Consider the following 11727-nt stretch of genomic DNA (forward strand, 5'->3'; position numbering starts at 1 on the left):
GTAGCTGCCCACCCCAGCTGCCCCAGCACCCAGCATTGCTGAGAGCTGGGCAGTGTGGCAACTTGCCCTCAGGTCTCCCCAGCACTCTTGGTGAGAGGCTTGTGGGGGCTGGTTTTGGCAGGCATGGGTACCAGGGCGATGGGAAAGCTCTGGGTGCCGGATTGTGCCAACCCAAGTGTCAGACACACAATTAATTACTGCAGCCCCAGAGCCACAAACACTAAATATGCTGTCTCCGTAGCGTGTGGATAATAGCAGCTCTTTGCAAAGTGTTTCTTTCTCCCCTTTCTCCTCTGTGTGCAAGAGACAGCGACTGCAGAGAGCACACAGCAGCTCTCCAGTGCTTGATTAAGTCAGCAGTGAAGACAAAATGTGCCTGTACAGCTCAGGCTTAAGGAGGGATTTGAGTGTGTGTAAGGTACAAATTAGAAAATGGATGTGATTTAATCACAACAAATCTAAACAGCCCTGCTACAGAAACCTTGCCATCAAAGAGGGCTTTCTCTTAAATGTGGGCACAGTGAGTGTATAGTCCTGACAAAGGAACAACGTGTTTGGGGATGAGTTATTAAAGCAGAAACAGAGAGAAGACTGGGGAAAGCCTGATGTATACCAGATAAGTTATCAGTTATAGAAGGAACGGCTTCCTTCCGTAATAATTATTTGCAAATCAGTCCTCAGTTCTGGATACTCTGGTGTCTGGACACCACAGCAGAGACAGAGCAGCTTCTGTCAGGCTTGGGATGCTGCACAGACAGGAAACCAGGCACAGACCCTGCCTGGGAGAAGGTAAACTGCTTGTTTGGAGGAGCCCAAGTGAATGCAGCAGACAAAGAGGAGGGGGGAGAAGCCATGGCAAGCCCAGGCCTTCCTGCAGGTGTGCACAGTGGGTCGGGCGTGAGTCCCAGGCTGTAAAATACCGTACACTGGAGCGTTACTAATCCCAGCTCCTGGGGACTGTGCCCCTGCTGGCTGGGGGGGCATTGCCACCGCAACCACAGCAGCTTTGGCCGTGCTGGGGAAGGGCTTCCCTGAGAAGACAAAGCACGAGAGAGAAGAATGCTAATGCACAGGGCGCCGAGGTGCCTTGGTAACAGCAGCAGAGCATTGCGGCGGCGGCAAATTGGTGCTGAGCCCGGTTCCTGTTGGGAACCAGGAGCCCCGGAGTGGGGAGGCTCCACCAAAGCACAGCTGCATTCGTGGGAACTCTCAGAAGTCTCCGCTGGCCGCTTCCCCCAGCTCTTATCGGCGCGCCCGTTAATCTTTGGCATCGCAACAGGAGTTGGCACCTCCAGTTCCAGGTGCAAGGTGCATGTCTTTGACCTTGCCATTTCCTCCATAAACACCCTGCGAGGTGTAAGAGCAGCAACGGCCCTGCGTGGGCACCTTCTGGGTGAGCTTAGCCCCTGTGGTGCCAGCAGCGCCCAGCTGGCAGGGCAGTGGTGGGGATGACTGCGGGTCCTGGGCAAGAGAAGGCCTCCATGGGCGTGGGCTGTTGTCCTTGCAGGGAAACTCCAAGAGTACTGGTGTGAATTTGGTCCTCATCTGTGAAGCACAGCCAGGTTAAAATTAGATTAATCGTATTCAGATTTCTCTTTTCTTTGCTTGTCTGGTGAACCCCCAGTTTAGTGCCTGTGACCAGTTTCTTATCCCTGGAGAGGAATTTGCCACTCTGCCTGTGCAGGGACCTTCCTGGCCACAAACCAAACAAAGCAAATAACACCAGTAGAGTTTGTCCTTCCAGATATGATTAAGACAACACAAGTGAACAGGCAGTTAAAGGAGGAGCTTGGCCATGGGAGAAACATGAGACCCATTATCAGGAGGCAGGTGGCAGTCCTGGGAAGCAGGAAGACTTAGGTGACCTGGGGAATATTGATGGGTTGGGATATGCTGTAGAATCATAGAATGGTTTGGGCTGGAAGGGACCTTAAAGATCATCCAGTTCCAGCCCCCATGCCATGGGATATGTGGAGGGGATCACAGCTCACTGACACTGATGGAAATCATCTTCAGGAGTTTTTGGGCATCACCAGGCTGACATGCAGGTGCAACCGAGAGCATGAGACACACGAGCTTTTCATCTGCCATTTCCATCCATGCATGAGGATTGCCTAAACCTATTATTTTGAAGGCATTTTCCATGCTGCAGCTATCTTCCTTGACCTCTAAAAGATCTGGCTGATCCTGATCTCAAGATGAAAGATTGCCACCTCACGGGCTGTGAACACCCGTCTGTGAGATTAGGCCCTGAATTATTAATACAATCAATGACTACCTCTTTTCATCCTGGAAGAGGCACAAAGGAAAGCTACGGGGGCCCTGAAAGGGAGGGAGGATTCTCGAGCAAGGGGGGAAGAAGCCACCAGTGGAAACTGGTTTTCTTTGGGTGGAAACGCCTCCTGTGTGTGTTTTATTTTGGAGGCAGGAACAATGGCACCATTCAGGAGGCGACAACCCAGCTGTGTTGGTAGGGCTGATGGTGGCACTGGGAAACCTCCCATGGGGACTGTGTCCCCAAGGGAGGGCATTCTTCCTTGCAGCCCCTCTCCTGCATTCAGTGCATCATGGGCTGCACTAAAATGGGGGCCCAAAGAGCCTGAACTGCAGAGCTAAAGTGTGTGGAGAGGAGGAGCTGGGGAGCAGGGGGATGTGCTCATCCTTCCAGTGCACAAAGCTACCAACACCTACACCCACAGGTGACAGAGCCTGTGTTTTGTGGGGTGCAGTGTGGGGTTTTTTCACCGTGGGAAGGTTGTGGACATCACCAGACTGAGGGATGGACTGCAAGGCCATGCTTTTGCTGCCTGGAGCACAGTAACCTTTCTTGTGGAAGCTTCAGTCTGGAGGTGTTGTGACCATGTGCTGCTGGGTCTCTCTCCTGATCTTTACACTTTTCCTTGGCTTGAGCCTGGCTGACCAATTTGGGACATTTTGGTGATACTGGTTCCTTTCTCTTTTCCCTGTTGCATTTGGGAGGAAGGTACCATGGCCCCGTCCTCATCCAGGACCAGAGAAAATTCCCCAGTTCTGAGCCCCACATAGAAAATGAAGCTAGTTGGAAACCAAAAATAAAATTCTGTCTTTGCTCCGTTTTTCAAGAGGTTAAAAAAATGTATTGTGCTAGTGAAGCTATTCTTTCTGAGTAGATAATGTAAAGCATTGCTTCAGTGCTGGCCAAAATGTCTGAGAAACATTTTCCCCCTCCTTTTAATTAAAGTTCATATTAACATTGCAAATAAGATAAGAAAAGAAGTGTTCAGTTACAATTATGTAGCGCTTTGTGATCACAAACAGATTCTGTAATCCCTGCTCAGGGGGTTTCAGAGCTGAATTTAGCTTATTTCAGAGTACAAAGTTGAGCTCAGCCAAGACTTGCTCTCCTACTCTGTGTGATCCTCATCTGTGCTCTGGTCACACAAGGGACCCATGGCAAGCCAGGCTGCACAGCCAACAGCATCCCACAGATGCATCAGCTGCCCTGGCTGGGGACCAAACCTCCTTTTTGCCTATGCAGCTATTTATTAATATTCTTCTGCCTATTAGTTTTAAACTGATGCTTGCTTCAAGCATCAAAACCTGGTACTGGTTCAGCTGCAGCTGCTGATGGGCTCAAACCCAGAGACATGAAGCTCTTCACTGTGGCTGAAAGTGAGCATTTATGGGCTCTGACCTGGCCAATGTTGTCCTGTCCTAGGTAGGGCCATGGCCCATGGGCAAAGGCAGGATCCTGAGCAGGTGGAAATATTCCTCCTCCCTGACCTGTGCTTCTAAACTGTCTGACCTTAAAGTATTTGCAGCAGGCATGGGAGTAATCCCCTGGGTTCAGCATGGCCATCTTGTGTTTAAATTTAGGCGTGAGTTGAAATACCTGACTGAGAGCCTTGGAGTGACATTTACAGTAGAGCAACCCCTGGCACTTAATGGACTTAATAGAGCAATGCAATCCACAGCAAATGTGAAATTCAGTGCCAGGCTGTGCGTGGATAAAGCTACGGAGACAGGGAGATGGACAGGAGTCAAGTGCATCTGGGCTTCTGGAGAGCAGCCCCAGCTGCTCATGGCTTCTGCTGTCATTCCTTGGCTTGATGTCACAAGATGGAAAGAGCAGAGGATGGAAGGTCAGTGGCAAGAGGATGCCCTCTCCACAAAAATAGTCCTTTGCTGTGCTACAGAGCTCTACCTCCGTTTCCAGGCAGCTGTTAGAGAAACATTTTTACATCGTTATGTCTCCTAGAGCGATCCACGAAGAGGAGCTTAGGGAGGCATTAGGGTTTTATGTGAGTTTAGGTTGCAGTTTGCAAAAGTGCTTTGTTCCTAAAATGCTGATTAGGTTTCCTGCAGACACTGGTTCGTTAGAGGCAAGTCGGGCTAGAAAGTGAGGAAAAAGTCACCTGCCAAGCAATTTGGAGAGCTTAGGCCTCCCCAGATAGTTCAGTTCCATCAGGTGACTCATGCAGGACACCACCAGAAGTCTCCAGTTCAGAAGGCCACATCTGGAGAGTGAGTGGTGAGGTAAAATTAAATTAAATTGAAAAGTTCAGCCAAGGATTTGGGGGTTTTTGTGGAGAGATAGTGTTAACTCCAACATCAATCACTAGAAATAAAGGCTAATGAAGGTCCGAGCTCCAAAAAGCAAAGGAACAGTGTGGAGGGTCCCAATAGCAGCAAAATGGCGTGAAGAACCTGAAGAAGCATTAAATAATTAACACAAATGTCTGAAGGCACTTTAGACCTTTCTCCCCGTTTCAGGCTATGCACTGTGGGGAGATTAGCTAAATTTGAGATTACCCAAACCCTTGTGCCCCACCGTGCAGGGCTGATGTCCCCCCTCCCCGGGGCAGCCGCCCTCTCCCTCCCTGCTCCGCTCCAGCGCCTCCTCACCCGAGGAATACAAATTGGGCAGCACTGGAGCATATGGAGGGGAAGAATGCTCAGCTGTGAGTTTCGGGGATGGGTATTATACAAACCCAGCCACCAGCACGTCACCTTTTCAAAGGCTTCAAATCCGCTACAAATTGCTTCTGAATGACAATGGGAATTTCTCGCCCTTCACAAAGCCCCCCGTATTAGCATCTTTATTGGAATAAACTAGCTAATTTCTGCAGTCGAAGGGCTGGTCTGGAGAATCCGTAATTCTAATTAGATGGATATTCATCAGCACCCTGATGCTTGCGGGGTGTCTGGTCCAGCCAGGGGCTGCCACCTGCCCAAGTGTGGATCAGACAAAGGGAAGGGGAGCGTTCAGTCCCCGGGGCCAGCAGCAGAGCAGGACATTGCAGGGTCCTTGTAATCCTCGATTTGTTCTTTGTGCCGTTTGTTAATTCCCAGGCACAGGGTGGGGAGCCTGCACTTGCAGGAATAATGATAAATCTGTACCCTTCACCATCCGTCAGGTCCCTCTATGGCACATAAACCTGCAGCTAAGCCAGGCTGACTGACTGTGGCCTGACTGAAACACTTTAGGGGTAGGAGGAGATTCAGTCTGTCTGTCTGTCCATCCTGAATAACTGCATAACAGCTTGTCAATAAAATCAGCATTTATCTCGGAGAATGGTTGTGGGGTTTCTCCAAACCAAGGGCTGATGCCTTGCAGCTGGCAGTGGTGCACAGATGAAATTTCTTCTTTGTTGCTACCCAATAGATTCCATAAAGAGAAAGGAAAAAGAGATAAGCAAAAATCCATAAACATAAACACCCCAAAACCAAACCTCGATGATTTTGCAGGGAAGCAGAGCTTATTTTTCACTATGCATTAAAAATGTGAAGACTTGGGAGGGCTTTTCCTGGGTGTGTGGGAGCATTAATCAATTGGGCATTCACTGGCCTGGCTCATAGCCAGGATGGCTCAGGACTGCCCCAGGACTGTCCCCACAAAAAATCCTGATCTATAACCCAGGTACCAGCCATGCTGTAGTAACTGCAGTGTTATCAAGAGGGAGAGTGAGTGATGTGCTTTCCTGCCTGTAGCAGGTATCTTTAATCTCTGATCTGTTTGGCCAGAAGTGGCTCAGATCAGTTGCATTCAGTGGCTCTCAGTGTCAGCAGGGCAATATTTTCCCTTTGTTTTTATGTTAAACTCTTGGATTTAACCCAAGAGGCATGGCTGTTCAGGAGCATTGAAGTCTCCACGGTGTCATTTGAGGGGGACAGATCCTTCAGATTTTATTCTCTTACAAGGTCAGGCTCGGTGGAGGAATGCTGAAAATCTCTCATCTCTGTGCTGAATAAACACAGCCTGAGGGCAAAGCAGGGCTAGTTTTGACACTGTCTGTCTAATTGTCAGAAGAGTGAAGGCCCCCAGATGTGCAGCATCAGAGGCAAAGCTGGTGGCTCCAGAGTCCTCTTAACTGCTTGTCACTTATCTGACAGTGTGCTGTGGACCAGGCAAAGCAGCAAGCCCATGCCAGGCTGCTGTCCCCGTGCTTCCCCCATGGATAGATCTGTGCCCGTGGTGTGTCCTGAGAGCAGCTCACTGCCCTTCACACGTAGCACCAACCACCCAGCGTGCAAACCCATTCCTTTCTCTGCCTCCCGCCTCTCCGAGGGTTAATGGAAACAGGAGATGGGCTGCGAAATGCCAGTAAACAAGGCTCAGCTGCTGAGGGGAGAAGGTCAAAGGACAAAAATGAGAACAAGTCTGTGCTCAGCCCGGCTGCTGCTCCTGCCACCTGCCCCGGCCCCAGGATGGAAATTGCTGCTTGACTCTCCCTTCCTCCTGTTGAAGGTCTCGCCCTTCATCCAGGCTCAGTTTGTATTTCAATGGATTTGCCAGAGGCTCTCTTCTCCCCCAGACCAGTGGCTAAGGTTCCCATGGATGCAAATTGTCTTGTTCTGAGTTTTTCTGAGATGGAGACCCAAGGGTTTCTGCTGGGAAGGGAATTTGACCCAAAATGTGCAGAGCAGTGAGGTTTGCTTCCCATCACCCAAAAACTGCCAGGCCACCCCTTGCCTGATGCAACACCTTACACAGGCAGATGGTAGAGCCTGAGCCATGGTGCTGCCTGCTTTGTGAGCCTTACTGCAACTTATTTGTGCTGGAAAAAATTATATTTGAGAGTATTTTCCCCAGCCACTGCTGGGGTGGGATGTGGGAGCCTTGATATGGGCTTTCCTATCCCTTGCCAGTGCTCCTATCCCAAGTATCAGCCATCTTTCAGCAGTGCTCTGGTGATGGGATTAACGTGCATTAGGAGGTTTTGTTCTCATCTCTCCCTGGGAGGATCAGATGCAGTGAAATATCTCATTTTGCTGGTTGCTTTTTGAAAAATGTGTGGTATGTGTTAATGTTAGAAAGGCAAGGTCAAAGGAACAGGACCGCAGGACACAGGGCTGGAAAAACCCTTTTAGGGCAAGGATTTTGGTCCGTGTTATTGTAGCCCTGTTTGCACTGTTTTAGAAGCAGCGCAGTTGTTTACCCCCAGCACATGTGCTGCAAGGCTGTTCCTGGATCCCAACTGTTTCCTGTGAAGAAATGTGGAAGAAAAGCTGCGGATCTTGTGTCACTTGTCCTTCAACAAGAGAGCAAGCCCTGTGCCAGCTCAGCACAAGCTCCATCTGCTGCACCTACGGGCATGTAGGTCATCCTGCCTGGGGAGGTTTCTGCTCTACCCAAGAAATACAAGTCGTTGCTGGTATTTATCCCAAAGTTTTTCATTGGCCATCTTGGCTAGAGGAATGTGAATTTGAGTTGGAGCAGTTTTGGCAGAAATCAGCCCTGAAAGGAGACTTTCTTCAATTTGTAGAGAGCACTGATGGCATGGTTTAGGAAGGATGTTGAGAGTAAAACAAATCCAGCTGAAGCAAGCATCCATGTGAGCAAGTGTAAACACCAAAAGCCATTTAGGCAGCATTGGTACATTGCTGCTGGCATCAGGTACAGCTGTTAACTGAGCTCTTTGATGGACAAAGTGTCAGTGACAACCCCATCACATACCTCCTGCATGTTTGATCTGTGACCCATTTCTCTTGTGGGACAATGCCCCCAGCTTGACCTGCTCAAGTCAGAGTCATCTCAGCCTGAAACTGTTCCTCATGTGGAAGCAGAAGTGCTTTTAGATCAGCTGCTTGGTGATAATTTATACCTCTCGTACACCAGAAGTGTACATCTATATTTCTAGGCGCTTCAAGTTTTGTGGGTATGGTACTAAGATCTCTGGAGAATTCCCTAATAATGATGGCTCACATATTGCTTTTCTTGGCTTCTCCATCCTGAAGTTCATCCTCCTTCCTGGCTCACAGTAATGGAGAGGTGTCCAAAGAGGGTTGCACCTTCCTCCAAGCAGATGTGACACAGCCACAACCAGAGGTGACCACTGAGTGCACCTGAGCCACACGCCTGGAATGAGTCCCACACTGGATGGTACAAGTGGGAGGCTTATGAACCCTTTCAGGAAACAGATTTACAAAGACAGGAGTGTTTTCCCAGTGCTGCAGCGAAATAAGTGGTAGCAGTGGCAGAAACATTGTTTTTGTGGTGAAGAAAACCTTGTGTGGCCAATGCCAATAGAGCATGATCCAGCTTCCTGGAAGAGTCTTTGAGCAATTTGCTTCCCTTTGGCTGTTGGCACCCTTGTCCTTTCTGTTCCCTAGGGATTTCAGCTGAGCTGGTGTGTTTTCAAAGGCCAGGGCTCCAAACCCAATGTAGCTGTTGAATCAGAGGTGCATTTGCCAGAAATGCCTGGACTCAAACCTGACTGGGAGCTCTGTCCAAGCCATCCTGGAGCAGAGCTGTTGGCCCATCAAAGTCAGCAGCCATGGACGGAGTGGGTGAGGTGCTGAAGTGGTATTGGCTGATATTTTGGCTGCCAGGCTGGAGTGGGAAGGCACAGGTTATGTTTTAGGAGGGGTGAGTCTTCTCTCCCCAAGGCATGAGTGTTGCTGGCTCCAGCTCCCTCATGCTGAAAGTTTTAAAGGTTTGAGTGCACACAGAATATTAGAATGTCCTGAGCTGGAAAGGATCACACAAGGATCATTGTGCCCTGGGACATGGGATACTTGACAGGCACCCCTGGACATGAATATTGAACAGTCCCTTCTCCAACATTTCTTATAAAAGGAATATACTTGGTGTGTTTTTATGTTCTTCATCCCCACAGATCCCCAGCTACACCATGGGACCAAAATTACCTGTGGTGGACAGTTCTTGAGGGGATGTGACTGGATCTGGAACTACCCAGCAAACCACACAGTGCTTTAGGGGATGAAAAGGAGTTTGTGTTCTTGTGGGGGTGGAGTACAGTCCCTCCAAAAACCCTCTGAAGGAAGATGGGGCACTAAAGGGCACTTATCACGATGCTGTGATTAGCAGCCATGACTCTGCTGGTGGGAGAGTTCCATTTACAAAATTAATAATGCACTGGTAGGAGGCAGAAGGCAACCACAGGCTAACTTTTTAAACTGTTAATTAGCAAGGTCACACTGCATTTATGTTGGATTTTCCTGCTGTTGTGTTTTAATTTCATTACAGTTATGTTTGTTAGGATAGAATCACAGAATGATTTGAGTTGGAAGGGACCTTAAAATCAGTTCCAGTTCCAGCTCCACCACCATGGGCAGGGCCACCTTCCACGAAATCAGGTTGCTCAGAATATAGCTGGGATGTGCATGGATGAGCATTGAGAGAATTCCCCATGCAGAACAAGATTTTTTTTTCCTTCCACCAAACAGGCAGTTCATGAACTGCTTGTTCATAGCAGCATATTTCTAGAAGACAAGTAGTTTTCTTCCCTTTAAAAGGACTTGGGGAAAAAGGACCATCATTTCCAGGCAGAAATTTTTCTGAGGAGGATATTTTTGTGCCTGGCTAAGGAGAAACGTAAAAAGGTCATAGAAAATTAAAATCACATGCTCAGAACATTTTGGGGCAGGTGTTTTTCCTAAGCCAGAATTCAATATTTGGAGGCTGTATCCCGGGATTTACATTCCTCCTGATATTTCACCTGTTGCAGCAGTACAACTGGAAGGCTAATGATTTCATACGCCAAGCAGCCTGGCTCCTCTGGACCCAGCTCAACAGCAGAGCTTTAAAACACTGCAATTCCTGCAGCTCTCCCAACCCTCAGACGAGCACTCCGCTCTGGCTGCTCCTCGCTGCATTTCACTTGGCATGCAGGCTACGGATGAGGAATGCACAGAATTTCCTTTTCCACCCGTCAGATCCTCTGTCTCGAGCCTGGCCCGGCCCCAAGAGCACAACGGATGCAGCTGGAGAAGGGCAGGTCCCATCTTGCTGCTGAGCCCCAGTGACACTTCACCTCCTGCGCTCCGCGAGCCGCCAGCAGCTGGAGCTGGACGCGAGTCAGTGGCCGAGCATCAGCTGCTGCCTGTGGAAACAGCTCCTTTCTGAGGCAGGAGGGGGTTGTTTCCCAGGCTGGAGGGGGTGATGGAGCCTAGGGCTCCTGTGGGAGAAGAAGGAGGTGGCCTTGAATCTGATTGAAGGTGTTTTCCTGATTTTGAGCCTTGGTTTCTCCGTTGGTGTTGGGCTGTGTGGGCAGGTGATGGGACCACAGCTCTGCCTGCTGAGGGGTGCTGCCAGCAGCTTTGTCCCAGCAGGAAAACTGACCACGATTAATTGTGATTCCTTAGTGTCAGCAGTAGTTGGGAATCAATAGGGAGCTTTGAGCTATCAAATAATGAGACTGGTTAATCCCTTGACTGCTCCAGAAAGGTGTTTGGGAGGAGCATTACTCTGGGGCAAGCATTTCTTGGTGCCACTGATGCTCTGTGAGACTGAGAGGCTTTCCCACAGGTCTGTTGGCTTGGCCTTTGTTGCAATGGGGGCTGTAAATACAGGATCAAATTCTGTCTTATCTCATCCTTAAAAATTATTTTTCTTGGCCTGGGATGGAACACTAACTGGCTTCTTTCCTAAAGCAGCTGTACAGCAAAGATGGGATTGAATGAACCTCTTTCCCTGGAGCTTAGGAACAACTCAAGATGGGTAGAAAGCTGCTATTGCATCACTGGTACAGAAATAACTATAATTCACACCATGTACAAAGATACCAGAGTCTGATTACTGCCAGCAACGGCTGTATTGGTCACAACTCTCTTTATTGCATCAGGAAAGCAAGTTATATCCCAAGGATGTTGCTGAGAAATGAAAAAGGGGTTTTAGTTTTGTTTGGTTTTTCCTTTTCATTTTTTTTCCAGTGGAATTAACCCAGAAATGGTGTATGAATTGCTGGAAGAAAATCAGACTTCAAAAGACATTAGAAAGTATTCCTCTTCCTCCCCAGACTATAGATTTCCTTTATTAGAAGAACAGTGCCTTGAAAATAGCCTGTAATAAAATTTGCTGTTTAATTAGACTTCATTTAATTTATGTATTTAATTTTGCTGGAATGGTTAAAGACTACTGATGTTGAGGGAATTTCCTTTTTGTTTTTCCTGTGTATTTCCTTATCTTAGAATTTCTAGGACTGTCAAATGTTCTCTTCTGGTTTTGCTAGGAGGTCTTCCTTAGCTGTGTAGAGTCAAGTTTGCCTAATAATGTTTATTAACTTAATCAAAATATTAACAAAGACCTCTTTTAAACAAAGTGCTGGCTAGGCACTGGAATGAAATAACTGTTAACAAAACCTATGAGTTTAAACTAGGAAGGAACTTTCTGCATTCAGCTTTGTGTTCCTAATGGTGTCATTATTTTGCTATTTAGTAACCATGTAAAGCACAATTCTCACTTGAATTTTTCACATCAAAAATTACAGAGGAATGAAAGGTAAT

Source organism: Passer domesticus, chromosome 14 (assembly GCF_036417665.1).
Source record: "Passer domesticus isolate bPasDom1 chromosome 14, bPasDom1.hap1, whole genome shotgun sequence".
NCBI classification, from domain to species: Eukaryota; Metazoa; Chordata; class Aves; order Passeriformes; family Passeridae; genus Passer; species Passer domesticus.